Raw genomic sequence first — 26,615 nt, forward strand, 5'->3', positions numbered from 1 at the left:
ATGGGGACAGTTACAGAGAACTATATCTGCACAATATACAAAGTGAAAGACCTTGGATCATACTCTCATATATGCGTCATTACCAGCTAATCTCTTCCTTCATGGCTCAGGAAAGATTTTTAGAAGTCATGGTAGAATTATTGTAAGGCACAGTGGTACTGGGAGGAATGCAAGCAAGTGATCAATAATGTCCAGATACAAAAGCACTTATATACATATATACTTATATAAACCAGGAAGCCATGCAAAGGATCTGCAGAGGTTTTGCAGGTCAAATTATTTGGTGTCCAACCACTAATATCTGAATCTGAATATGATCTACCTCACTAAGAAGCTCTCTCATTGTGACATAATTTCTAAATCAAAAGTGCTTTGGTCCAGTACAGTTTCATGGGAATAGAACCTACAATCAAGCAGGTACTTCATTCTACCTTACATAAATCAATGGTAGTTTTGAATATTTTTATTCATAATATATTATATTTTTGACCATGCTGGTAATTTCTCATATATTTTGACTCCCAATTTAATATTTTCTTCGACTTTCTCTGTAAGTATGTATCTCTGTGTGTCTATGTGCTTCTTGTGTTTTATCATTTTTGATTACATTGGTCATTTGTTCTGTTTTAGTCAGGTTAGTTTTTTTCTTTTCATGTTTTCTAAGGGTTGGGGTGAGAACATGAGGAAATAGGTCATTTTCCAGATGGAAAGAATCAGGGAGGATGAAATAATGAGGCAGGATATATTGTCGGAAAAAATCAATTTTCAAAAATTATTAATTCAAAAACTGATACAGATTGATATTATTTCATCTTCATGTATTAAAATTTAATTAAGCAAGTCTTCAGAGGATAAATTTCTTTCTATTGGTCAGAGGAAAACTTGTGCAAGTCAATCCTCTATTTCTACTCTGATGCCTTCCTGGATAGAACTCTGTTTTAATTGGAGTTCATTTTACATACTCTTTTAACTCACTGGTGAATCAAATATTTCTTTCACTGAAACAGTGAAGTTCCAACCCAGAAACTGCCATATCCTGGGCATACATCCTAGACTGAGCAACACTCCTGTGTCTCAATGGTTTAGAAAAGAATGAATATCATTTGATTTGATTTGTACTGTCCTTTTTTTTTGAGCATGAGATATAAAGTTACTGAAAAATATTTTACTCTAATTATGTCTCAGATAAAGTAGTTATTTGTTTATTTATGTCATTTAAACTCACTTCTTTTGCTGATTTGTGATGCATCCTCCCAAACTGTAGCCTAGGGTTCCTTCTCACTAGTTTAATCCAAAGTGTACTCAGACGGGTAGTCCCAGTTCATCTCTCTCACTGTGGAATTACAGGTTACAGCATGGTACCTTCCGTCTACATTTTCATATTTGAAAAATTCAGTCCCTAAAAGAATTGAACTTCAAAGGTAAATGAATGGAACTAGAAAACATCATACTGAATGAAGTTTCCAGACCACCAAGACAAGTATATTATATATTTGCTTATATGTGGACATTAGCTGTTAAGTCAATGAACCAATGTACAATCTACAGAAGCAGAGAAATTGTGTTTAGAATTTGGGATTAGGAGTAATAGATAGGTCTCCTTAGGAAAGGGAACTAGAATAGATCAATATGCATGGTATGGGTCTTGAAAAGGGAGGGAAGATGTACTGATAATTAGTGAAGACGTCAGTAGAGGAAGGAATATGGAGATAAATAAAATTAAGAGGCATCCTATGGTTACTGTGTTAACAAACAGCAAATGCTTTATGAATATATGCATATGGATGCAGTTTAAAAGATTTCTTTTAACATTATGTTTCTGGAATCAGAAGTTTTGATTATTTACTATAGGTTAGGTAGAAATGCTATGACTTTGTGCATATCCTAGTTAGTGAGATGATAATTCTGAACATGCATATAACTGTATTCCTGAAGGCATAACATTATAAAGTCACATGCACCCAACTGTTACTGTATGTAGGACAGGGAAAAGGGTAAAGGATAATGAACAAATGTGGAGTGGCACTTTGAGATATTGACCTTCAGTAATTAACTGAATATTGTTGATAGAATCCAATTCACCAAGATCTGTCTGTCTATCTATCTATCATCTATCTATCTATCTATCTATCTATCTATCTATCTATCTATCTATCTATGATCATTCTAACTACCTACTTACCTATATATCTACCTACTTATCTATATTTTATTATTATGGATATAATAAAAACATGCCATCAGCAAAATTTCATGCATGTATTTATGCATTATATTTGTGTGTGTGTGTGTGTGTGTGTGTGTGTGTGTGTGTGTGTGTGTGAATTTCTTAGTGTGGCTTGATCATATTCACATTTCCTTCCATTTCTTCCAGAAGAAATCCTTCCCTGCCCATCTAGTTTTGTATCTTTTTCAGAAACAATTTATACTGCAGTATATATAGCTGTGAATCCACCAACTTGTTACATTAACAAGGCTGGAAAAATTACCTACTAATGCAATAGTGTTATGATTGACACGAAAATAACCAGCCTACATTCTGGCTGGATTTAAGGCTTGTTCCTCAAATTGAAATGTATAAATTTTCTTGCTATTCGAATCAAAATCCTGTAGCCAAACATAACATAGGCCTGAAGGGAAAGCAAATGTTATTACTCTGATAAAAGAACATAGTATTAATCTAAGTCCTAATGACTTATCCTTAGACCCATAGCTTACTGTATTTTTCAACCCTCTTGAGAGAAGATTCTTCTGCTAGAACATCATGCCTAACATAAAGATCAATAGCTGTTCAAGATGCATGGCGTAAGACAATGATCAATTCCAGTCACTAAATAAAATATCTATATCCTTTTTATCTCCCAGGGTTCATGATTCATTGTGGAAGAAAGGCTTGTAGAGTTATGAGTATTATAGACAGTATAGAACTAAAGTCATCTTTCTTAAATGTTGTGACTACTGTTGACAACTACACACTGACTTCAGTGTAAGATACACAGAGATTTATTCTCTCTTTCTCTGTCTCTCTGTCTCTGTCTCTCTGTGTGTGTGCGTGTGTGTCTCTCTCTCTCTCTCTCTCTCTCTGTGTGTGTGTGTGTGTGTGTGTGTGTGTGTGTGTGTGTGACATGACCACATATAAAGGTAACAGGAAAAATTTGGAGAGTCAGCTCACTACATGTGCATGTATATGTATTTTAGAGAGAAAACTCAAATTGCAAGGCTTAAACAGCAATCACCTTTGTCTAAATTGCCAGGGTCTTAGGATGCCTAGACAGGCCTCACCTGCCTAGAAGAGGAGGGGGAGAATAGGGGAAAGGTTGTGGGAGTGGTGGTGACATGTGAGGGGACAGCAAGCAGAAAGTAAAGGGAAGAAATAAAATATAAATTTAAATTTTAAAAAGTTAAAAATGATTTTCACATACACATGTTCTAGTGGTAATAAATACATAAGTCAGGAAACTCACAATATCATAGGTCTGTATTTCATTGGAGGGGAGTTTTTACAAAACAATGGTATAAATATGAAGGGAAACTAGTGACAGACTAAGTGTCTTACTAAGGTTTTTACTTCTGTGAACTGAAACCAAGAACAAGACAGCACTAATAAAGATCACATTGAATTGGGGCTGGCTTATAGGTTCAGGGGATCAGTCTATTATCTTTAAGGTAGAAGCATGGCAGTGTCAAGGCAGACATGGGCATTCAAGGGTTGAGAGTTACACCTATATTATAATGGCATCAAGCAGAAGATGGATTCCAGATAGCTAAGATGTGGGTATTGAACTCCACACACACAGTGACACACTTACTCCAACAAAGCTATATCTCCTAACAGTGCCATTCCCTGGGCCAAGCATAAACAAACCACTGAATAAATGGTGATGGTAGTAGAAGCTGTGATTTGAGGAATGAATGTGAGGAAGGGTAAATATCCCTAAAGTCGTTTTGAAAAAAGCATATGGAAGCAAACTTCTGTTAGAAACATTTTCCAAATAAGGTTAACTAGTAATAAGACAATGGTTTCTCGACAGGACACTATAGCCAGACTAGTACATGGTCCAGTGCCAGATTGGATTGTCTACTTTTAATTCACTTTTCAGAGATTTCCCATACAGTACATCCCATTAAAAACCTTCTTGGTTATTATACAGGATTTTAAAGTAAGACCCTATTGCTGAAGTAAGCACACGGTTAAGTCAAAGAACAGAGATAAATTTATCTAGCATTGCACAATAAGCTTGATTCTACTGTGTATCTTAGAGAATAGTTTTCACAGTACCAGAATATATGAAGCAGGCTACTGAAGGTGAAATGAAATCACTACTTTGTCAAGCTTGGGTATACTCTCTGCCAATGAATACTTCCAATACGGTGATGAATTGCCTATCATGAGAATAACCAACATTTTAAGTTGGATTTGAGTCCCACAATGAATTCTAAAATTGGCACAGTTTTCCGTAGTAGGATCCTGCACCTAAACAGTGCATTCATACTACTTGCACATCGACTACTATTATTGTGCTAAATCTTACGGATTTAAATCAACCCATAACTCATAAACATACCAATAAATAAGTGTTCCCATGAAAAATATTCAGAGACTAGAAAACCACACATACACAAGGATAAATGAGTAGGCATAATTTATTTCTTAAATAGGAAGGCAGTGATTCTTGTTTATATTGTATAAGTTAATATATGCAATTTTCAGAGTTAGCACATGTAGAATTTTCTGAGTAAAAATATGTGGCACAATAATGCAAATTATTGATAGATTCCATAAACCCATGTGGATGGTGCTTTCCATGTATTCGTGATCATTAAATAATTAAAACAGTGCATTCAGACGAAGGTACCATCATGATAGACATTATTGCTTTTGTGAGTTAAAATGGGGACAGGATTACAGTAAAGGCAATGTTAGTAATGCATCATGATTCCAAATTGCCTACACCAATATACTATGTAAATTTTATGATTTTTCCCTTCACCATTTGTGGATGTTCTTTGAAAAAAGGGAGGTCAAAATATTGAAATGCATAAAATAATAGAGAAAAAAGGTAATATTGGAATTGATAAATTTGTTGTGCTGCAGTTCCTTTTTAAAAAGTCTGAAATACGAAGATTATGACCTTAGGTTTTATATAAATTCCGGTTTAATCTATGAGTTACTTTCTTACTACAGACCAGTCTTGGGAAATAAGTGCTCCAAATTTGAATGTTATAAACAATGCTTTATCATCCACTTGTGGTATATCAGTTTGTTCCAGCAGATTTCAAGATAAGATCATGATGTATACACACAATAAAATTTCTTTGCAGGACATAGAGAATTAAACCTTGTGCTATCCAGCAAAGTTTCCCTGGTGGTTATCTTTCTTAATGCTAGAAAACACTATCGAGTCTCCATTAAGGAAAAATAATGGTTTTCTTATCCTTTAATAATCCTTATATGCTACAATAATGACTGGCCTAGTAAAATGCATTAACATTTCAACTGTGTAAAGGGAATTTTGTGCTTAACAAACCAAATTATTAATTAGAGGGAGGCCAGTACTAGAGGGGAGAATTCAGGAATGATACTACAAACATGATCAATAAACTTGGCTAGGGATTTTAAAGATCCTACCAGAAAACACACTAGCATTGCTTTACTAAATATTAATTTTGCCAAATTCCCTTTTAAATATTTCTGTTATGCCCTTTGGCATGTGTTGCTGATTATTTCTGTAGATAACAATTCTATTACTAATTTTTTTTTGTTGGCACAATGATACATATCCACACAAAGGACAGTGAATAAACAACAGTCAGTACTCAGACACAGTTGGGGATTCTAAATGTCCCTATACTGGGTAAAAACTAGAGGACAGGATCTAATGCCTTGGAATGTCTCTATAAATGGCCTGGCTATTGTAAACATGGCCTCCTATAGTTAGAATTACATGTGTGCCCCTCACAAGATTGAGAAAAAATTCAAGAAAGGAAGAGGAGTGCTTCTCGTTATTCCAACTCTATCTGCACACATTCTTACTGACATAGATGGCTAATGGGGTAGCAAGTGTCCTTCCATTGAAATGTGGTCACTGCTAAGGGTAAACAGAACATATTTCAGAAAAATAAAACAACAGACAACAAAAACAGAGGGAGCATCATGTTTAATGGTGAGAAATTCAATTTTTTTTATTAAAATCAGGAACAGGACAAGAAAGTTCATTCTTCCTGTCTTATTCAGCAAAGTATTAGGAGATTCCTTTGACTAAGATATTATGTATGCATAAAAGTTTCTAAACGTGGCAGCAGAAACCTGATAATGATTAAAATTACTTTCAGCAATGTAACAGTGTGAAAAAATTAATGAAAAGACATGTCCAGAAGTAACAAATATTTTGAGGAACAAACTATGTAAACAATGTCATTTATAAAACATTATGTATAGTGTTGGGGATTTAGCTCAGTGGTAGAGTGCTTGCCTAGCACGTGCAAGGCCCTGGGTTCAGTCCCCAGGTCCGAAAAAAAGAAAAGAAAAGAAAAAAAAAACATTATACATAATACTGTTATATAATATATATTATATAACAACATTTTATATAAAATGTTACATATATATTACCTATGCATATATTTGATGATGAACAATAATATCGTTCACAGAAATTAAAAAATAATGTTGTAAAATTATATGGAGACAAAAAAGATACCCTGTAATATAAACCTGAATAGTAAACAAAGTTGAGGAGATATCAACATGCCAGATTTCAAATTGTATTGTGTAATAGCTGAAGTAACAAAAACTATAATGAATGGTGCTACTCTGTTATTTCTGTATTAATTAACACCTCTTTAGGAGCAACAGCCTCAGGAAACCCTCAGAATGATGTTGGCTTGGATCAAAATAGGCATGTATTTTATAAATTATTTTTTAAAATCTGAAACCCAAACAACATTTTGAAATACAAAACAAAATACAATAGGTAAAAGTATAGGGCGTGCCTGTGAGTAAATCTGTGTCTCAAAGTCTATTATCAGTCTGCATTCTTTCCTCTTACACATCTTAGAGCATTCAATTAGGTATATTTATGGCATACCTGAGTGTGTTAAAAATTGGTCTCTGATTTTTGTGTCTGCTCGTTTTACTTTGTTGGATTGCCTTGTCCACCCTCAATATGTTCTTTAAATATCCTACTATATTTCATTTTGTTAATTTTTGGTTGTTATCCCTTGGGTGTAATTTTCCTCATAAGAGCCAGAAAGGGAAGAGATCTGGAAGGGACAGGAGGTGGGGAGAAACTGGGAAGAGTTTTAAAAAAGGAAAAATATAACCGTGATATAAATAAAAATTAAAATGGAAATGAAAAATTGGGAGAAAAATCAATTTTCACTAAAACTACAACACCATTTTATAATAAAAAACAAAATATAATTCCAAAAAGCCCAGAAAGAATACAAAGGAACAGAAACAAAAGAAAGGCACACCCTTGTGGATTTATCTGATGGAGGATAGCCCAGCCACCCCCCCAAAAAAACATAACCGCACAAAAAAACCAAAAACAAATCTGCATTATATTTTGCATATCTTATAAAGTTAATCCAAATCAATGGATCAAAGCAAAGTATAGATTACATATCCAAAGAAAGTTAGTTTCATTCCACCAGTTTATTATTGAATCTGGGCAAGATTTAAAAGTAAAAACATATTAACAAATAACATATACCGAAAGACACTAAAGTATTGTCTTAACATTCAAACTAGATCACCTTATGTGATCACAGAAGAAAACGGTTTATTATTCTGTACTACTCTATAAAGTGTATGTGATGTGAGTATGTGAGTATGTGTGTGTTTTTGTGCATATATATGTACATACACATATGTATATATATATATGTAGATATAGATATAGATATAGATATAGATATAGATATAGATATAGATATAGATATAGACATAGATATAGATATATAGATATATACATGTGGAAACTTGCTGGACGGTGCAGCACGTTTCCACATGCCTGCAGTTCACAAAACCAAATACACTCTGCCCACTACTCTTTTTTACAGCCATTTTGGAAACCCCTTTCCTTTATTATAACTATCAGAACATCAAAACCCATTCTTACCTGATGACCCAACTATTCAGAAACTGGGAGGTACAAACTACATCATCTATTGTGTTCTTTCCCTCTGATGATAATCTGTATGTTAACTCTCAAAGTGATTTTAATCCCTTCATATCATTCAGTCTATGGCAGATACTGAGATACCACTGTAACTTCCTTTATGGGTGTAATTTTTATGCTAAATCCGTACACAAACTTAAATGTCCTTTTTATATTCCTGACTGCCATTACTCCCACACACCAATAATCCACAATTTGGTCAGCTCTTTGAAATGCTAATGTTCACCCTGGAAGAGGAGGGACCTGAAGTGACAGGACAGATTGACAGCTTAAGGGGTGGGGCACAGCAGCAAACACAAGACAGGACAAAGGAAGCAAGGACCTGATCTGATAGCTTTCTGATCTGACTTTTCAGAGTCAAATGCTTGAGATCTAGAGAATAATCTTTTATCCCAACAAATCTGAAATATTTAGTGTGAAAAAAATCTTATCTACCTATGAAAATATTTTGGGGGTTTGAAAGAGCTGACCTTGTTTGCTGCATTGCCTTGCTGACCAGTCCTAGGGTGCTTGTGACAGGCATCTATGTCTGCCTCTTCTGTGAGCAGGACCTGCTGCATGACTTAAGTAATCACACTGAACCCGCCCCCAGTCTGTGCTAGTGAGCCAGCATAACCCTCTAATCACGCATGCGTGCATGGTTGCTAGGCTGCAGAGATTCAAAATCTTTTCGAAATCTAATGACACAAGGCAGGCAGATGTGATCTTTAAGCTGTACTATTGCTAGAATGAAAGCGCTGGGTCTTCACAACCCCTGTATAAATTGGTCAGGGATAAATTCAAGGTGCTTTCTGGGCAATGATGACTACAGGGTATTGAATTATATTCACATTTAGATCTCTATACACAAGAAAGAAAGAGTGCTTAGGAAAAATGTAATAAAATTACAGAATGTACGAAAGTACTAGATACTTGTAATATCAGGAGAAATCACTAAAGAATAAAAGATGCTACTTTATTAAGATTATGCCTTAGAACTACACGCCCGAAAGCAGAACACTCTGTCCCCATAACTGACTGAAAGAGAGGAAAACAGGTCTACAGCACTCCTGACACAAAGGCTTATAGGACAGTCTAGCCAATGTCAGAAATAGCAGAACAAAGTAACACTAGAGATAATCTGATGGCGAGAGGCAAGCGCAGGAACCCAAGCAACAGAAACCAAGACTACATGGCAACATCGGAGCCAAATTCTCCCATCAAAACAAACATGGAATATCCAAACACACCAGAAAAGCAAGATCTAGTTCCAAAATCATTTTTGATCATGATGCTGGAGGACTTCAAGAAAGACATGAAGAACTCCCTTAGAGAACAAGTAGAAGCCTACAGAGAGGAATCGAAAAATGCCTGAAAGAATCGCAAAAATCCCTGAAAGAATTCCAGGAAAACATAAATAAACAAGTAGAAGCCCATAGAGAGGAGACACAAAAATCCCTGAAAGAATTCCAGGAAAACACAATTAAACAGTTGAAGGAATTAAAAATGGAAATAGAAGCAATCAAGAAAGAACACATGGAAACAACCCTGGATATAGAAAACCAAAAGAAGAGACAAGGAGCTGTAGATACAAGCTTCACCAACAGAATACAAGAGATGGAAGAGAGAATCTCAGGAGCAGAAGATTCCATAGAAATCATTGACTCAACTGTCAAAGATAATGTAAAGCGGAAAAATCTATTGGTCCAAAACATACAGGAAAGCCAGGACTCAATGAGAAGATCAAACCTAAGGATAATAGGCATAGAAGAGAGTGAAGACTCCCAGCTCAAAGGACCAGTAAATATCTTCAACAAAATCATAGAAGAAAACTTCCCTAACCTAAAAAAAGAGATACCCATAGACATACAAGAAGCCTACAGAACTCCAAATAGTTTGGACCAGAAAAGAAACACCTCCCATCACATAATTGTCAAAACACCAAACGCACAAAATAAAGAAAGAATATTAAAAGCAGTAAGGGAAAAGGTCAAGTAACATATAAAGGGAGACCTATCAGAATCACACCAGACTTCTCGCCAGAAACTATGAAGGCCAGAAGATCCTGGACTGATGTCATACAGACCCTAAGAGAACACAAATGCCAGCCCAGGTTACTGTATCCAGCAAAACTCTCAATTAACATTGATGGAGAAACCAAGATATTCCATGACAAAACCAAATTTACACAATATCTTTCTACAAATCCAGCACTACAAAGGATAATAAATGGTAAAGCCCAAAATAAGGAGGCAAGCTATACCCTAGAAGAAGCAAGAAATTAATCATCTTGGCAACAAAACAAAGAGAATGAAAGCACACAAACATAACCTCACATCCAAATATGAATATAAAGGGAAACAATAATCACTATTCCTTAATATCTCTCAATATCAATGGCCTCAACTCCCCAATAAAAAGACATAGATTAACAAACTGGATACGCAACGAGGACCCTGCATTCTGCTGCCTACAGGAAACACACCTCAGAGACAAAGACAGACACTACCTCAGAGTGAAAGGCTGGAAAACAACTTTCCAAGCAAATGGTCAGAAGAAGCAAGCTGGAGTAGCCATTCTAATATCAAATAAAATCAATTTCCAACTAAAAGTCATTAAAAAAGATAAGGAAGGACACTTCATATTCATCAAAGGAAAAAGCCACCAAGATGAACTCTCAATCCTCATCTTTGGTTGGTTTATATACAAGTGTGCAATTTCTAGGCTTGAAAGTAAAATGATGCTATCTGGTGCTGGATAGAGGAGCCTTATTTTTTATTATGGCAGCTTGCTATTTTTGTAACATGGTGATTTGGTTGAACACAATAAAGTACAGTAGTAACTGATCTCCCCTTCTTCCTGGATGAGTGAGGAGATGATTAAATGTTGATGTCAGCATCCTTGAGCATATTTAGATAAGCTTCTGTTGAAAAGGATGCTGTGTTTGATTGTGGTCCGAAGCTTTGAAGCACTACGTGGCATCTCCTTCCTTGGAGGTCTCACTGTTTAAACATAACATATTTGATAGCTTGTTGGTAAGGTGAGGTCCAGCTTGTCTCCACTAGGTCATCTTCATGTGAATCCGGTGGTTATACGGTTTTGTTCTAGGGATATTTCATTTTTTTAATAACGGTTTTAGCTGACATTCATGGAGAGAATGAATCCTTAGAACTGTGCCACTAGTGAAAGGAAATCCTGTCTAGAGTATGTTTCTTTACAAAGCTGTGTCACACCATCCTTTGGGCCCTCTGCCGGAAAATTAGAATCAAGTCTCAATTAATGCCTTTTAAATTGTATCCTCTAGTATTATAGATGTAGGACAGTACTGTATCATACCTCTGAGGATGTAAAATAGCTTGTACCTGCTTTATGATACATAGTAGTGACCGTGCTTTATCAGAGCTGTTTTTAATGATGTTGCTCAGAATGTTTTCTTTCCAGATGATGACTGAGAAGCTAATTAAAAAAAATGGTGCCAGGTACCACAAGTGTAACAGAACTGTGCTGTTTTCTCGGGTTTTGTTTTTTTACTTTTTTTTTTTAATGGAGTGTGCTGGATGTCTCTACAGTTTTGTTTAGATGACTGCAGAACGTGGAAAAGCTGTTGCTCCTGTTGATGCATAACACACTGCTATTATTGGTCTTTTTATATAACTATAAATATATATATACAGATATATAATTTGAATTTTTTGAAACTTTAGCTGTGCTGTCAACTTTGGAAAAAAGTATCCCCGTTTACTGTGTTGAGTTGGCACTGTACAGAAATTAACAGCCATATTGGTCTAGAAATATTGAACTTAAGTTTTTTCCATTTGTACAGGGGTAACACACTGTATTAAATATGTAAGGTCTTATCTACGTGGGTTTGATTACAAAAACTAATAAAGTATTCTCTAAATTAAAAAAAAAGAGGTCTCTGTGAGTCTTAATAAGATGCCATGTTGCCATTAAATATCCTCTGCTCCTTAATCAACATGAAATATATTCTTACTTGAACTCTCAGTGGCAGTTAGCAATGTCACTGGGTGCATATCTTTTTTTGCAGGCTTGTAGTGATTCAGAGATTGATTCTGAGTATTTTTCAGCAAGTGTCTCCATTCCTTTGAGAATAACTTCTGTTTGTGCAATAAGGGGCTTTTGTTTAAAAACTGAAGTTAGTATAGAAAAAAAATTGGCAAAATATAACACCTCATCATGTCAAAATTCTTGGATAGAACAAAAATTCACAGAACATACCTAAACATAATAAAAACAATATACAGAAAACTAACAGCCACCATCAAATTTAATGGAGAGAAACTTGAAACAGTCCAATAGTAAATCAGTAACAAGACAAGGCTGCTCACTGTTTCTCTTTTTATCCAATATGTTACTTGATGTTCTAGCCAGAACAATTAGACAATAAAAAATGTCAAAGGGAAACAAATTGGAAAGGAAAAAGTTAAAATATCACTATTGGCAGATTAAATGACAGTATACTTAAGTGACCCCAAAGTTCCACCAGAGAATAACTAAGCCTGATAAAAAAAACTTGACCAAAGTGGCTGAATATAAAATTAGCTCAAATCAATAGCCTTCTTCTATGGAAAATGCAAAGGTACCAAGAAAGATAATAGGAAAACAACACCCTTTATAATAGCCACAAATAATATAAAGTATCTTGCTGTGACCCTAACTAGCAAGTGAAAGGTCTGTATGACAAGCATTTTAAATCTCTGAAGAAAGAAATAAAAAAAAAAAAACACAGAAAATTGTAAGACTTCCCATGATCATGGAGGAGTAGGATTAACATAGTAACTATGTTCATTTATCAAAAGCAATCACACTTTCCATGAAATCCCGATCAAAATTCCAACTCAATTTTTCACAAATATAGAAAGACTAATTCTCAACCTTTTCTGGAATAATAAAAAACCCAGTATAGTGACAATTATATCCAACAATTAAGGAACTTCTGCGTGAATCACTATCCCTGAACTCAAGATTTGCTACAAAGCAATAGTGATAAAAACTGAATGGTATTGGTACAGAGACAGCTAGGTAGATGAATACAATAGAACTGAAGACCCAGAAATGAAAACACACGTGCGTTCACCTGATCATTGACAAAGAAGTGAAAACAGTACAGTCAAAAAAGTAAGCATTTTCAACAAATGGTGCTGGTCTCACTGGAGATCTGCAAATAGAAAAATGGATATTGAACGATTTTTATCTTCTTTTACAATTCTCAAGTCCAAGTGGAACAAGGACCTGCACATGAAACCAGATACACTGAATCTGATAGAAGAAAAAATGGGAAAGAGCCTTGATCATATTGTCACATGGGAAAACATCCAAACAGAACTCCAATGGCTCAGGCTTTGAGATCAATAGTTGATAAATGGGACCCCATTAGACTGAAGATTTCTGTAAGGCAAAGGACACTGTTTAAAGGAAAAAACAACAACAAGAACGTAACAATCCTATATCTGAAAGAGATGTAATATCCAAAATATACAAAGAACTCAATAATTTAAACTCCAGAGAATCAAGTAACCCAATTAAAAAATGGCGTATAGAGCTAAATAGAAAATTCTCAACTGAGGAATCTTGAATGACCATGAAGTACCTAAAAAATTGTTCAACATACTTAGTCTTCAGGCAAATTGTATCAAAACAACACTTGTATTCCAGTTCATACCCAACAGAAAGGGTAAGATCAAAACCTCAGTTGACAGTAGATGGTGTCAAGGATGTGGAGAAAGAGGAACACCCCTCCATTGTTGGTGGGATTGCAAGAAGGTACAACCACTCTGGAAGCAGTCTAGAAGTTCCTCAGAAAATTGGAAATATATTTACCTGAAGACCACTATCATTCAAAAGATGCTCCAACATATAACAAGAACATGTGTTTGGTTATGTTCATGGCAGCCTTATTATAAGAGCCAGAAGCTGGAATCGACCCAGATGTCTCTCAACGGAAGAATGGATACAGAAAACATGGTATGTTTACACAATTGACTACTACTTAGCTAATAAAAATGAAGACTTTGCCAATATTGAAAGCCAACGGGTGGAACTCGAAAATATCATCATGAATATGATAACTCTGATCCAAAAGGACACTCCTAGTATTGCCTCACTGATAAATAGATATTAGCCTCAGATCTCAGAACTCCCATGACTCACAGACCCTATGAAGCTTACCAAGTGTGGATGCTTCCATCCCATTTAGAGGTGGGAAGAAAATAATCATGGGAGGCAGAGGCAAGGAAGGACTTGGAATAGGGGAGTCGGTTGTGGGGGGATAAAGGGAGGGGAGGGTCAGTTGTGGGATGAGATTGGAGAGAAGTGCAGAATGACTGGAAAATGAATACAAATATGATGCAGGCTTGAGGTATGGAGGGGGACTAGAAAGTCCTAGATGCCAGGGATGCAAGAGGCCCTCAGGACCTAAGAGGGATGATGTTAGCTAAGATACCCAAAAGCGTGGAGATACTACTTGAAGAAACCAACTTTCATAGATAGACATGGTCTCCAATTGAGGGATAGAGTCATCCACCCATCTCAAATTCTTTAACCCAGAAATGTTCATGTGTAAAGCAAATGCAAAAAAAATGAATCAGAGACTGAAGGAGAGGCTATCTAGTACCTGCCGACTTTGGCAACCATCCATTTGCAGAGGCAAAAACTACTATTGCTGCCAAGAAGTGTTTTCAGATAAGAATCTGTTATAACTATCTTTTTAGAGGCTCTAGCACCTAAGATAGATGCAACTCCTGACAGGCAGCAGGTAGACTGATCCCAGGGACCCCAATGGAAGAATTATGGGAAGGAATGCAGCCAATGTATGGTTTGCAATCTCTGGAGGAACAGCTTTATCAACTAACTGGATTCTTCAGAGCCCCCAAGTACCAAACAATCAGTATAATAACTGAGTCCATGTCTCCAGCTATATGTGTAGCAGAGGGCAGCCTTATTTAGCATCATGGTAAGACCGTGTTATTACAGAGACTTTACATTCTATTTGCTTCACGTTGAGAAATCAAACTTAAGCTATACTGGAAACTTTCCTTGCTGGATAGTTTTAATAGTGCTAGAAGATGACTCTGTATTTTCTAAGTACAGGGGAGAACTTCATAATTTTCTTATCCATTGATAAACCTTAAATGCTAAATTATTGGCCTGCCAGGTCAAATGCACTTGTAGTGTAATTTTGGTAATACTACTTATTCAAGTAACCAACCTCATTCTTGATTAGAATCAATGCCTTTTCTGCAGCAGAGAATTCCGGAATGGTACTGCAACATTGGCAGCAAACATACCTACGAAATTTGTAGATCCTAGCAGAGAATATAATAATATTATTTTCCTAAATGGTCATTTTGTCAAATACCCTTTTAACTATTCTGTTTATTTCCATAGTTACATTCTCATGATTCTTTGAGTAGATAAGACTCTTATTATAGTGGGTGCTGATTAGCAATAGAATGAATAACTACTAAAAATACTGAGAATAAGGACTATTATTATTCAGCCGCAGTTGGGACATCTCAAACAGCCTGCTTTGGCATCAAGAAATATTAAAGAAAAAGTTGCAGAAATTAAATAAAGCTAGAGGATTAGAGAAATGCTGTGAAATGTTGTCTCTATAAATGTCATGGCTCTTGTAAATATGAACTCCAATGGTTACAGTTAAAGGTACACCTGTCACAAGACCAAGGACAAATTCAAGGAAGGAGGATGAAGGTTTTCTCAAAACTCCAACCATGAATGCAGACATTGCTATTGGAGTAAATGTCTAGTAGGGAAGCAAGTGTCCTGTTTCCTTAGAAATGTGGTCACTGGTAAGGATAAAGTGAACCCATTCCAGCATTAAGGCAAGAAAGGACTAACTCAGATCTAGCATCCTAGTAAATGAAGAAACTCAAAGTATTTTCATTAAAATCAGAAACAAGACTAGGAAGGACACATTCCATGTCTTATTCAGTACAATATTAGGAATCTTAGGGAAGCAACAAGTGTGTAAGTTATAAAGGCAGTAGGAGTAAGAAAAGCAGAAGTCAATTCATTATCATTTAAATATGATAGGATTCTATAAGAAAAAGGTACTAAATATATAACCAGAAACTGCATAGTGCTAGTAATTACATTCAGTAATGTTCCAGGATTAAAAGTTAGTGAAAAAATAATGTTTCTGTAATAAATATTTTGAGAAAGAAATAATAGACACACTATCCTTTACAATACATATATATTATAAATTTATGTGCAACATTGTTAAATATATTATAAATATATATTAACACCATGTTATGAAAAGTATCATTTATGTATGTATATACATATATGTGTGTGTATGTGTACATACAATATATATTATATATGATAACTGTAGAAAATTCAAAAGTTTACAATGAAAATGTAAGGTATAAGAATTGCAAATTTAAGAAAATTAAAACAGAAAACAGAGCTTGACATGTCTTTTATGGTCATGGATTATCAGGACTATTCTTATGAAAATTGCCATTCTAACAAAAGGAATTCACTTATTCAGTGTAGTAATCAGTAATACCCATGCCAACTAAAACAATATAGCTGTAACGTTATATGGAAACAAAAAACACAATTATTGTATAAAGAAAACATGAATAATAAAAGAGTTGTAGAAGACATTATGTCATGGGTTGGGTATTTAAGCTCGATGGTAGAGCGCTTGCCTAGCAAGCGCAAGGCCCTGGGTTCGGTCCCCAACCCCGGAAAAAAAAAAAGAAGACATTATGTCAGATGTAAATTTATATGACATAGCTAAATAACAAAAGTGTGTGGTTTGGTATTAATATGCTATATCTATATTAATCAACACAGAAGCAAAAACCTTCAAGACCCCTCAAAGTGCTGTTGGCATTAGTCACAACAGTCCTTTACTTTGGAAATACATTAAAATTTTAAATCCAAACAACATTTTGAAATAGAAAACAAAATACAATGACATAAAGGATATGACATGTCTCTGTGGATCACTGTGTTCAAGAGTTTATAATTGCGTGCACTGGGTCTTCTGTTCATATCTTATAAAATTCAATTTAGTGTTTTTATGGGATTCCTACATATGTTAGGAAGTGGGTTTCTGATTCTTCTGCCTATTTCTTTTGCAAGTTTTCTCCTGTTGGGTTGCCTTGTCAACACTCAGTATCATGGTTTTTGTTTATCTTATTATATTTCATTTCATTGTGCTTGGTTGTTATAATTTGGGATGCGTGGTTCTAAAGAAAAAAAGGAATTAGTTACAGAAGGGAATGGAGTTGGGGAGGAACTGTGAGGAGTAAAAAAAGGTAACTGCAATTATGGTTGATTGTATTAAAATAAATTTTCAATGAAAATATAAAATACGATACATTTCAATGAAAAATACAGTTACAAATCAACTGCAAACAAACAAACAAACAAAAGAAAAAGACAATTCACGTCATTGTTGATTTTTCTGATGAAGAATGGCCAATAACCAAAAATTAGCACATTATTTTCCTATCACATAAATTTCAATCATTCAGGGGGCAGAGCCAAAATAAAAAAGATAACATATCCAAAGAATGTAATCCCTAACCCGCCAGTTTATTGTGGAATTTGTTCAACATTACAAAATTTAAGAAATACTAATAAATAACAAAAATCAAAGGAAAATAAAGGACGTAAACATTCAAACTAGGTTACCTTATTAGATCTTAGAAAATAAGTTTATTATTCTGTAACACTGTTATAAATACATATATATATACATATACATATACATATATGTATACATATACATATTCATATACATATACATACACATACACACACAGACACACACACACACACACACATATATATATATCCTGTGTGTGTGTGTGTGTGTGTAGTGTAAAAGATATCCCACATTTCCATATTTTGGGACTTCATACATCTGAATTTACTCTCCACTACCCTCTGTTAAAGCCAATTTGGAAACCCCTTTTCTTTATTATAAGTATCATAGTGTAAGAACTCCTAGTGCCGTGGTTTCCCTCTGACGATAATCTGTATATTAAACTTCAAGTGATTTTTCCCCTTCATATCGTTCAGGGTGTGGCAAAACCTAATTTAAATACCTGTAGAAATATTATTTTTATGCAGCACCTGTATACCAACACAAATGTTCTTTTTTTATCTGATTGCCATTATTCCCATACACCAATAATCCACAATACTGTCAGCTCTTTGAAATGTTAATGTTTTAACTTTGTAAGAGAACTCAGATAAAGTGACAGGGCACAGGCTCAAGGGGAGGGCCACTGCAGCTAACACAACACAGGACAGGAAAAAATGAAGTCAGGTACACATGTAATAGTTTTCTGATCTGATCCTTCAAAGACGTGAGATATATAGAATAATTTTCTAATTGCTACATATTTGAAACACTTAATGTGCAAAAATCATGTCTACCTAAAAAACACAGGATCAAAGTGGGAGCTGACCGTGGTTGCTGCCCTGCCTTGCTGATCATTCCTAGGGTGGAGGTAACAGGCACCTTTGACTGCTTTTCTCAGAACTGAACCTGCTGCACTGACTTGATTAATCACAGTCCCAAACCCCAGTCTGTGCCTGTGAGCCAGCACAACCATGCAGTCACACATGTGTGCATGTTTCCAGGCTCCAGGGATTCAAAATCTTTTCTAAAGCTAACGGCATAAGGAGGAAGTGACGAGCTTTAGGCTTTCCTATTGCTAGTATGGAAGAGGGGATCTTCACAAGCTCTTTAGAAATCAGTTAGGAGTAAAATTAATGTATTTCCGGGGCAACGGGGATACATAATGGAGATTTATAGTCATCTTTAGATTTCTTTTTTTTTTTTTTTTATTAACTTGAGTATTTCTTATATACATTTCGAGTGTTATTCCCTTTCCCGGTTTCCGGGCAAACATCCCCCTCCCCCCTCCCCTTCCTTATGGGTGTTCCCCTCCCAACCCTCCCACCATTGCCGCCCTCCCCCCATAGACTAGTTCACTGGGGGTTCAGTCTTAGCAGGACCCAGGGCTTCCCCTTCCACTGGTGCTCTTACTAGGATATTCATTGCTACCTATGGGGTCAGAGTCCAGATTCAGTCCATGTATAGTCTTTAGGTAGTGGCTTAGTCCCTGGAAGCTCTGGTTGCTTGGCATTGTTGTACTTTTGGGGTCTCGAGCCCCTTCAAGCTCTTCCAGTTCTTTCTCTGATTCCTTCAATAGGGGACCTATTCTCAGTTCAGTGGTTTGCTGCTGGCATTCGCCTCTGTATTTGCTGTATTCTGGCTGTGTCTCTCAGGAGCGATCTACATCCGGCTCCTGTCGGTCTGCACTTCTTTGCTTCATCCATCTAGTCCAATTGGGTGGCTGTATATGTATGGGCCAAATGTGGGACAGGCTCTGAATGGGTGTTCCTTCAGTCTCTGTTTTAATCTTTGCCTCTCCCTTCCCTGCCAAGGGTATTCTTTTTCCTCATTTAAAGAAGGAGTGAAGCATTCACATTTTGATCATCCGTCTTGAGTTTCGTTTGTTCTAGGGATCTAGGGTAATTCAAGCATTTGGGCTAATAGCCACTTATCAATGAGTGCATACCATGTATGTCTTTCTGTGATTGGGTTAGTTCACTCAGGATGATATTTTCCAGTTCCAACCATTTGCCTACGAATTTCATAAACTCGTTGTTTTTGATAGCTGAGTAGTATTCCATTGTGTAGATGTACCACATTTTCTGTATCCATTCCTCTGTTGAAGGGCATCTGGGTTCTTTCCATTTTCTGGCTATTATAAATAAGGCTGCGATGAACATAGTGGAGCACGTGTCTCTTTTATATGTTGAGGCATCTTTTGGGTATATGCCCAAGAGAGGTATAGCTGGATCCTCAGGCAGTTCAATGTCCAATTTTCTGAGGAACCTCCAGACTGATTTCCAGAATGGTTTTACCAGTCTGCAATCCCACCAACAATGGAGGAGTGTTCCTCTTTCTCCACAACCTCGCCAGCATCTGCTGTCACCTGAGTTTTTGATCTTAGCAAATCGCACTGGTGTGAGGTGAAATCTCAGGGTTGTTTTGATTTGCATTTCCCTTATGACTAAAGATGTTGAACATTTCTTTAGGTGTTTCTCAGCCATTCGGCATTCCTCAGCTGTGAATTCTTTGTTTAGCTCTGAACCCCATTTTTTAATAGGGTTATTTGTTTCCCTGCGGTCAAACTTCTTGAGTTCTTTGTATATTTTGGATATAAGGCCTCTATCTGTTGTAGGGTTGGTAAAGATCTTTTCCCAATCTGTTGGTTGCCGTTTTGTCCTAACCACAGTGTCCTTTGCCTTACAGAAGCTTTGCAGTTTTATGAGATCCCATTTGTCGATTCTTGATCTTAGAGCATAAGCCATTGGTGTTTTGTTCAGGAAATTTTTTCCAGTGCCCATGTGTTCCAGATGCTTCCCTAGTTTTTCTTCTATTAGTTTGAGTGTGTCTGGTTTGATGTGGAGGTCCTTGATCCACTTCGACTTAAGCTTTGTACAGGGTGATAAACATGGATCGATCTGCATTCTTCTACATGTTGCCCTCCAGTTGAACCAGCACCATTTGCTGAAAATGCTATCTTTTTTCCATTGGATGGTTTTGGCTCCTTTGTCAAAAATCAAGTGACCATAGGTGTGTGGGTTCATTTCTGGGTCTTCAATTCTATTCCATTGGTCTATCTGTCTGTCTCTGTACCAATACCATGCAGTTTTTATCACTATTGCTCTGTAATACTGCTTGAGTTCAGGGATAGTGATTCCCCCTGAAGTCCTTTTATTGTTGAGGATAGCTTTAGCTATCCTGGGTTTTTTGTTATTCCAGATGAATTTGCAAATTGTTCTGTCTAACTCTTTGAAGAATTGGATTGGTATTTTGATGGGGATTGCATTGAATCTGTAGATTGCTTTTGGTAAAATGGCCATTTTTACTATATTAATCCTGCCAATCCATGAGCATGGGAGATCTTTCCATCTTCTGAGGTCTTCTTCAATTTCTTTCTTCAGTGTCTTGAAGTTCTTAATGTACAGATCTTTTACTTGCTTGGTTAAAGTCACACCGAGGTACTTTATATTATTTGGGTCTATTATGAAGGGTGTCGTTTCCCTAATTTCTTTCTCGGCTTGTTTCTCTTTTGTATAGAGGAAGGCAACTGATTTATTTGAGTTAATTTTATACCCAGCCACTTTGCTGAAGTTGTTTATCAGCTTTAGTAGTTCTCTGGTGGAACTTTTGGGATCACTTAAATATACTATCATATCATCTGCAAATAGTGATATTTTGACCTCTTCTTTTCCGATCTGTATCCCTTTGATCTCCTTTTGTTGTCTGATTGCTCTGGCTAGAACTTCAAGAACTATATTGAATAAGTAGGGAGAGAGTGGGCAGCCTTGTCTAGTCCCTGATTTTAGTGGGATTGCTTCAAGTTTCTCTCCATTTAGTTTAATGTTAGCAACTGGTTTGCTGTATATGGCTTTTACTATGTTTAGGTATGGGCCTTGAATTCCTATTCTTTCCAGGACTTTTATCATGAAGGGGTGTTGAATTTTGTCAAATGCTTTCTCAGCATCTAATGAAATGATCATGTGGTTCTGTTCTTTCAGTTTGTTTATATAATGGATCACGTTGATGGTTTTCCGTATATTAAACCATCCCTGCATGCCTGGGATGAAGCCTACTTGATCATGGTGGATGATTGTTTTGATGTGCTCTTGAATTCGGTTTGCCAGAATTTTATTGAGTATTTTTGCGTCGATATTCATAAGGGAAATTGGTCTGAAGTTCTCTTTCTTTGTTGTGTCTTTGTGTGGTTTAGGTATAAGAGTAATTGTAGATTCGTAGAAGGAATTCGGTAGGGCTCCATCTGTTTCAATTTTGTGGAATAGTTTGGATAATATTGGTATGAGGTCTTCTATGAAGGTTTGATAGAATTCTGCACTAAACCCATCTGGACCTGGGCTCTTTTTGGTTGGGAGACCTTTAATGACTGCTTCTATTTCCTTAGGAGTTATGGGGTTGTTTAACTGGTTTATCTGTTCCTGATTTAACTTTGATACCTGGTATCTGTCTAGGAAATAGTCCATTTCCTGAAGATTTTCAAATTTTGTTGAATATAGGTTTTTATAGTAAGATCTGATGATTTTTTGAATTTCCTCTGAATCTGTAGTTATGTCTCCCTTTTCATTTCTGATTTTGTTAATTTGGACGCACTCTCTGTGTCCTCTCGTTAGTCTGGCTAAGGGTTTATCTATCTTGTTGATTTTCTCAAAGAACCAACTTTTGGTCCTGTTGATTCTTTCTATGGTCCTTTTTGTTTCTACTTGGTTGATTTCAGCTCTGAGTTTGATTATTTCCTGCCTTCTACTCCTCCTGGGTGTATTTGCTTCTTTTTGTTCTAGAGCTTTTAGGTGTGCTGTCAAGCTGCTGACATATGCTCTTTCCTGTTTCTTTCTGCAGGCACTCAGCGCTATGAGTTTTCCTCTTAGCACAGCTTTCATTGTGTCCCATAAGTTTGAGTATGTTGTATCTTCATTTTCATTAAATTCTAAAAAGTTTTTAATTTCTTTCTTTATTTCTTCCTTGACCAGGTTATCATTGAGTAGAGCATTGTTCAATTTCCACGTATATGTGGGCATTCTTCCCTTATTGTTATTGAAGACCAGTTTTAGGCCGTGGTGGTCCGATAGCACGCATGGGATTATTTCTATCTTTCTGTACCTGTTGAGGCCCGTTTTTTGACCAATTATATGGTCAATTTTGGAGAAAGTACCATGAGGAGCTGAGAAGAAGGTATATCCTTTTGCTTTAGGATAGAATGTTCTATAAATATCCGTTAAGTCCATTTGGCTCATGACTTCTCTTAGTCTGTCGACATCACTGTTTAATTTCTGTTTCCATGATCTGTCCATTGATGAGAGTGGGGTGTTGAAATCTCCCACTATTATTGTGTGAGGTGCAATGTGTGTTTTGAGCTTTAGTAAGGTTTCTTTTACGTATGTAGGTGCCCTTGTATTTGGGGCATAGATATTTAGGATTGAGAGTTCATCTTGGTGGATTTTTCCTTTGATGAATATGAAGTGTCCTTCCTTATCTTTTTTGATGACTTTTAGTTGGAAATTGATTTTATTTGATATTAGAATGGCTACTCCAGCTTGCTTCTTCTGACCATTTGCTTGGAAAGTTGTTTTCCAGCCTTTCACTCTGAGGTAGTGTCTGTCTTTGTCTCTGAGGTGTGTTTCCTGTAGGCAGCAGAATGCAGGGTCCTCGTTGCGTATCCAGTTTGTTAATCTATGTCTTTTTATTGGGGAGTTGAGGCCATTGATATTGAGAGATATTAAGGAATAGTGATTATTGTTTCCCTTTATATTCATATTTGGATGTGAGGTTATGTTTGTGTGCTTTCATTCTCTTTGTTTTGTTGCCAAGACGATTAGTTTCTTGCTTCTTCTAGGGTATAGCTTGCCTCCTTATGTTGGGCTTTACCATTTATTATCCTTTGTAGTGCTGGATTTGTAGAAAGATATTGTGTAAATTTGGTTTTGTCATGGAATATCTTGGTTTCTCCATCAATGTTAATTGAGAGTTTTGCTGGATACAGTAACCTGGGCTGGCATTTGTGTTCTCTTAGGGTCTGTATGACATCAGTCCAGGATCTTCTGGCCTTCATAGTTTCTGGCGAGAAGTCTGGTGTGATTCTGATAGGTCTCCCTTTATATGTTACTTGACCTTTTTCCCTTACTGCTTTTAATATTCTTTCTTTATTTTGTGCGTTTGGTGTTTTGACAATTATGTGACGGGAGGTGTTTCTTTTCTGGTCCAATCTATTTGGAGTTCTGTAGGCTTCTTGTATGCCTATGGGTATCTCTTTTTTTAGGTTAGGGAAGTTTTCTTCTATGATTTTGTTGAAGATATTTACTGGTCCTTTGAGCTGGGAGTCTTCACTCTCTTCTATACCTATTATCCTTAGGTTTGATCTTCTCATTGCGTCCTGGATTTCCTGTATGTTTTGGACCAGTAGCTTTTTCTGCTTTACATTATCTTTGACAGTTGAGTCAATGATTTCTATGGAATCTTCTGCTCCTGAGATTCTCTCTTCCATCTCTTGTATTCTGTTGGTGAAGCTTGTATCTACAGCTCCTTGTCTCTTCTTTTGGTTTTCTATATCCAGGGTTGTTTCCATGTGTTCTTTCTTGATTGCTTCTATTTACATTTTTAATTCCTTCATCTGTTTGATTGTGTTTTCCTGGAATTCTTTCAGGGATTTTTGCCATTCCTCTCTGTAGGCCTCTACTTGTTTATTAATGATTTCCTGTGTTTCCCTAAGTGTGTTCATGTCTTTCTTGAAGTCCTCCAGCATCATGATCAAATATGATTTTGAAACTAGATCTTGCTTTTCTGGTGTGTTTGGATATTCCATGTTTGTTTTGGCGGGAGAATTGGGCTCCGATGATTGCATGCAGTCTTGGTTTCTGTTGCTTGGGTTCCTGCGCTTGCCTCTCGCCATCAGATTATCTCTAGTGTTACTTTGTTCTGCTATTTCTGACAGTGGCTAGACTGACCTATAAGCCTGTGTGTCAGGAGTGCTGTAGACCTGTTTTCCTCTCTTTCAGTCAGTTATGGGGACAGTGTGTTCTGCTTTCCGGCGTGTAGTTTTTCCTCTCTACAGGTCTTCAGCTGTTCTTGTGGGCCTGTGTCTTGAGTTCACCAGGCAGCTTTCTTGCAGCAGAAAATTTGGTCTTACCTGTGGTCCCGAGGCTCAGGTTCGCTCGTGGGGTGCTGCCCAGGGGCTCTCTGCAGCGGCAGCAACCAGGAAGACCTGTGCCGCCCCTTCCGGGAGCTTCAGTGCACCAGGGTTCCAGATGGTCTTTGGCTTTTTCCTCTGGCGTCCGAGATGTGTGTGCAGGGAGCAGTCTCTTCTGGTTTCCCAGGCTTGTCTGCCTCTCTGAAGGTTTAGCTCTCCCTCCCATGGGATTTGGGTGCAGAGAACTGTTTATCCGGTCTGTTTCTTTCAGGTTCCGGCGGTGTCTCAGGCGCAGAAGTCCTGCCGCTCCTGGGCCCTCCCCCACGGGAGCCCAGAGGCCTTATACAGTTTCCTCTTGGGCCAGGGATGTGGGCAGGGGTGAGCAGTGTTGGTGGTCTCTTCCGCTCTGCAGCCTCAGGAGTGCCCACCTGACCAGGCGGTTGGGTCTCTCTCTCACCGGGTCTGGGAGCAGAGAGCTGCTGCGGGCCGGGATCCGCGGGTGTGGGACTTCCGGTAAACACAGACCGTGCCTCCTAGAGAAATTCTGCTTCCGTGTCCCAAGGTCACCAGGCAGCTTTCTTGCAGCAGAAAATTTGGTCTTACCTGTGGTCCCGAGGCTCAGGTTCGCTCGTGGGGTGCTGCCCAGGGGCTCTCTGCAGCGGCAGCAACCAGGGAGACCTGTGCCGCCCCTTCCGGGAGCTTCAGTGCACCAGGGTTCCAGATGGTCTTTGGCTTTTTCCTCTGGCGTCCGAGATGTGTGTGCAGGGAGCAGTCTCTTCTGGTTTCCCAGGCTTGTCTGCCTCTCTGAAGGTTTAGCTCTCCCTCCCACGGGATTTGGGTGCAGAGAACTGTTTATCCGGTCTGTTTCTTTCAGGTTCCGGCAGTGTCTCAGGCACAGAAGTCCTGCCGCTCCTGGGCCCTCCCCCACGGGAGCCCAGAGGCCTTATACAGTTTCCTCTTGGGCCAGGGATGTGGGCAGGGGTGAGCAGTGTTGGTGGTCTCTTCCGCTCTGCAGCCTCAGGAGTGCCCACCTGACCAGGCGGTTGGGTCTCTCTCTCACCGGGTCTGGGAGCAGAGAGCTGCTGCGGGCCGGGATCCGCGGGTGTGGGACTTCCGGTAAACACAGACCGTGCCTCCTAGAGAAATTCTGCTTCCGTGTGTCCCAAGCTCACCAGGCAGCTTTCTTGCAGCAGAAAATTTGGTCTTACCTGTGGTCCCGAGGCTCAGGTTCGCTCGTGGGGTGCTGCCCAGGGGCTCTCTGCAGCGGCAGCAACCAGGAAGCCATCTTTAGATTTCTAAAGGAAAGAAAGAGTGCTTAGGAAAAACATAACCGAAACTAGGGAACATACAAAAGCTCTCTATACTTGAAGTACTATGATGAGAAATGATTAAGGAATAATAGATTCTCCCTTAAAACATTCTGCACTATTCAGGATTTACTTGATTAGGTGGATTTTTAAACTTTCCTATGTGTTCATGTAAGTGAAAACCTTACCATGTACAAAATATTTGTTGTTTAATAAAATAATTGGTTTATCTTTCAGTAATGAAGTTTATTTCCCTCGTGTTTTAAAAAACATTGCTATGATATAATTTTTATTTACTTTTTTTGTTTATTTTTAAAACAGAGTATTACTCATTAGAATTTTCTGGACTTGTACCTCACATTTTAGAATAGACATGCTTT

The 26,615-nt window shown here is 37.3% G+C and overlaps 1 protein-coding gene across 3 annotated transcripts in view; it reads right to left on the reverse strand.

The window, feature by feature from the left end:
- Positions 1-26,615, reverse strand: part of LOC148007681 (uncharacterized) — a 164,355-nt gene that overhangs the window by 106,711 nt on the left and 31,029 nt on the right. Inside the window, exon 1 of one of the 3 annotated variants that reach the window (XR_015646559.1) lies at positions 8,654-8,722. The exons of 1 other annotated variant lie outside the window; for it this stretch is intronic. The gene's annotated coding sequence lies outside the window, so the exon portion shown is untranslated. Of the gene's footprint in view, positions 1-8,653; positions 8,723-26,136; positions 26,224-26,615 lie in introns of those variants that run through there. One more of the 3 variants, XM_087600968.1, reaches the window with a different exon arrangement.

The sequence above is a fragment of the Rattus norvegicus genome, chromosome 1 (genome assembly GCF_021556685.1).
Source record: "Rattus norvegicus strain SHRSP/BbbUtx chromosome 1, alternate assembly SHRSP_T2T, whole genome shotgun sequence".
NCBI lineage: Eukaryota > Metazoa > Chordata > Mammalia > Rodentia > Muridae > Rattus > Rattus norvegicus.